Source organism: Excalfactoria chinensis, chromosome 3 (assembly GCF_039878825.1).
Source record: "Excalfactoria chinensis isolate bCotChi1 chromosome 3, bCotChi1.hap2, whole genome shotgun sequence".
Lineage (NCBI taxonomy): Eukaryota > Metazoa > Chordata > Aves > Galliformes > Phasianidae > Excalfactoria > Excalfactoria chinensis.
Genome location: NC_092827.1, coordinates 86,160,147 through 86,164,264, shown reverse-complemented (window position 1 = coordinate 86,164,264; position 4,118 = coordinate 86,160,147).

The following is a 4,118-nucleotide window of genomic DNA, read 5'->3' as shown; positions in this document are numbered from 1 at the left end:
TCGGCATTAAAGAAGCGGAAATGCAGGAGGGAAAATGCAGGGGACATTGAAATGCAGAGGGATGCAGCTCTGTGGAGCCAGTTGAGTTTTGTGCTCTTTCTTTTTTTCCCCTTTCTTTTTTTCTTTCAAAACCTCTCACCGTCTCTGCAGCAAAGCCAGGAAGCGCACAGAGATCCAGTGGAAGTGGTGAGGTAGGCAGAATCGTTTCAGTCGGCACCTGTAGGGAATCTGGCTGGGAGCACCAACCTCTCTGAACTCTGGAACCAGCTGCTGAACCTTACAAGCCCGGGAGAGGCTGGGTGCAGCGCTATTAGCCCTTCGTCCCCGCTCTGCGCTGCTGTAGCCACGCCGCTACTCCGAGCACCGACCGGCGAGCCGGCAGCCTTCCCACCTCGGCTGTGCCTAACCGCAGCGAGAGTAGATTTTGCCTGGCACGGTTTGCATCCCGCTCCCCCATAAGACAGGCGGTCCCGGGTGAGAGCACGGTTCTGGCACCGCAGCCGCCCGTCCCTGCCGCCGACCCCCCTTTGCTCCGCGCTGCAGCCCTGGCACCGGCGGCAGGCGCAGTCTGCCCGATGCTTTCAGCGCTGATGCAAAAAGGAAACGTGCTGAGGGGGCTGCGCGGTGACGCGAGGCTCTGAGCTTCCTCCGGAGCTGCTCGTCCAGGCAACGGTCTGACTGAGTTTGGTCACGGCTTTTTGTTTCGTTGACCTTGGGAGTTCGCAGTGTGAAAGGGGCTGGCGAACGCCAGCAAGAAGTCGTCTGCGGTGCTCTCTGTAGCTGGTCCTCTCAGAGAAGGAAACGGCTCGAAAATCGCGTTCCCATCGCTGCTATCGCACGTGCAGTTAGACGGGCTTCCTAATGCACAGACACACAGTGTTGGAAGTTAAACAGGTTGAAAAAATATACGTAAGTCAAACAACGAAAGATGGATTCTGAAAGATAACTGAGGTGGGAATGTTGCCCTTAGTGAGACAAGCCCTGTGCTGCACTACTCTGTGTCCTCCTGTGGGATCACCTGGCAACAGCCTGCTGGGGAAATGAGAGACTTCGTGCCTACAGGCTTATCCAGCCCAAAGTTCTTTGTCTTTTCCTTTTTCATTTTCTATCTTTCCTTTTTTTTTCTCCCTCTTTTCCTTTTTTCAATTTTCCCTTTTCCAATTTTTTTCTTTTTTTCTTTTTTTTTTCTCTCTCTTTTTCTCCATCTCTCTTTTTCTTTCTCACTTTTTCTCTCTTCTTTCTTGCTTTTGACCATTACCTGTTCTTCTTCTTGACCTGAAGTGAAGGAATTGACAGTTTTCATCTGCTTTCTGAATTCCTATTTCATTTTCCCATTTCCTTTGTTTATTTCTGTAACATTTTATTTTGTTTTTCTTACTTGCACGTTCCCTTTTCCTTGCATTTTGTCTCTGCAGTGCAATGTAGGTCTCTGATTCCACATGGCACGTTGCTAATCACTGTATCCTTCATTACACCACTTGGCTGTGGTAGCTGCCTCACAAGGCGTGTGCTTTTCCTGTCTGATACGCTGCTGATTCCACATGTGTAGACTGCCTCTCCTCTAACACACACTTCACAAACTTCCTCCTTGAGGCTGCTATTACAATAAAAGTAAGTATAGAAAAGAATATGGACACTTTAACTCGCACTTAACATTTTAGTCACTAGTGTTTAGTCAAAGGTGTTTGCGCTGTGATTCCGCGAGACATCCTGGCTGTGCTAATTGTTACTGTTTTATTAAGATGAAAGCCCATTTTTCTTCAGCGCTCAGATTCCCAAGCCCAGTTTCTTACAATCTTTCCTAATGTAAAAAAGCAAGTGGCGGCAGATTGATTACACGCAGGATCTTATTATTAAGCAGAACAGAAAAGAAAGGAATTTCAAAATATAGTCCTCCATTCCCAGGAGTATTTGTCTTGTTCTCCACGAAGTTAAAGGTCTGAAATAATGTGCCCATCAGGAGCTCAATGTTGCATGTCCATGCCAGTTGGTCCAAGGGCTTGTTATGATGGTAATGACCTGCTGAAACGTGAGCTTTGATGGCAACAATACAATTGCTACCAGCTCACCCGCTGGGAGAAATATTTTATTATTGTCAAATGCCCTCCGCAGAGATTTGTTTTGCCTGTTCCTGTTTAAATTAAATTCAGAGCAGAACTGCATTATTATTTCTCTGGAGTATATTTGAAATAAACAACTAGTCTCCAAATTTAGGATTCCTGGTTAGTTTAAATTTTCTTATTAGCAGAAAAATTACAATAGGTGACAACATAGCTGCAGGAATATTATTATGGCAGCCATACGAGAGATTTACACACTGAGAGCATGGCCTAAAAGCATAAGAACTCCCTTCTACTTTACAAATGCCAGCCAAATTAATAATTAACTGTGCCATAAATTCCACAGCCTTAAAGAATGATGTCAATGCTTTTCTGTGTCATACGAGAGGAATTTTGTCATAAGACCAAGCGGGGTTCTCAATGAAGAGTGCTACTTAGACACAGGACGCAGACCCGGGAAGCAGAGCTTGCCACTCTGCATTACCACAGCTCAGTGGATGGGTGACAGCAGGACTTCGGAGTCATTTGCTGCTGCTTTCTCAAGGCAAAACTGCAGCTCTATGCCTCTGAAACGGAACGCATTTTGTTACACATTCAGTGGGCCAGATTATCTCTTCCACAAGCTAAAGAGGCAACACAAAGTCCCAGCTCATGTAATTTCCTCCAGAACTGGAGTGCTCCCAGCAGTACTGTCCAGCCATGCAGCTTTACATCTCTGCCTGCTGAGTGCAGGTTGGGCAGGCACTGACCTGCATATGTAGGGTGTGAGAGCCCCGGGCCTGCTTGTGGCCTCACAGCCATCAGCTGTGTCATGGGCAGGTGTTCTGCAAAGAATAATTGGTTCTGATGCCCAGTGGACATCTCTAGATTGTGAAACAGGAGCTCCTCAGCCCTGCTGGCTTCCTGCTTCTCAGCTGCAGGCATGGCCTGTCAGCTGGGGGTAGGCCCTGGCCCAAGCATAGTGCCCACTGCAGCTCACTCCCCACAGCCTCTGCGTCATGGCACAGGAGTTCTCCGTGGCCAAAAAGAAATGCTGAGCCAGCCCCTCTCAGCATTTCTCATCGCCATCTTCCCTCTCCACCCTCCCTTGCTCCTCTTTTCTGCAGGCTTGCTGCTGTGCTGCTGAAGTTGTCCCAAAACCACAAAATAACCCCAAAATTCCTGGAGTAATTTTCCATGGAGGGCTCCCAACTCAACACATTTGGGTCCTGATTATGGAAATAAATTGCAGAGATGGGGCAAGGGGAAACAAATTCCCCTTAATCAGTCCCTGTTCTGAGCAGGTTTGGTTATGTGAGCTTGAAAAAAGCAGCTAGTGGTTCTTTCCCACCCATTGGGTGGATATTAGATCCCATGTGTCAGCAGTACATAAGACCCATGACACAGTTGATGAGGGCAGGCTGATATTCCTATGCATCTCACTCCTTTCAGATGATAACAGAAATGGTTGCGGGAGGGAAACAGTAACCTCTTGAGGCCAATGTAAAAAATGAAGGATGTGGACAACCACTGCACTGTGCTGGTTTTGCTGTGCATCTCAGATTGGAGTGAAACAAACAAACAAACAGGTTCCTCCATGTCTTATGATGCTTCTCTCCCTCTCCTCCTACAGCCACATTTTTGTCTTTGATATATTTGTGATTATGGTGCCTAGATGGATTTCAGGCAAACTGTTAAGATGGGCTTTGATAAAGCTATAAGTTGTAAATGTCTCTATACTCACAATATATGAGGTTCCCACATTGATTCCCTTGCTCCTGTGTCACCTAGACACAGAGATCCACTTGCAAGGTGACCATGACAAAAGTGCACAAAGAAGAGGGGGGGGTCCCTTCCCCCTACTTCCCTTGCTCCTTTACATTGACCAAATGTCTTTCTAAATGACTTGCTGAGCCAGGCTATTCTTCTATCTTACATATAAATGGACTCTGTCTTACAACCAGAAGATTCAGGGGAAAAAATTTCAGCTCCCAAAGTGAAAAGATTAAGGTCAGCCACTCCACACAACAAAACCTTTTCTCAAGAGCAGCATAACAAAAGGATCTGCAAGCCTATCTG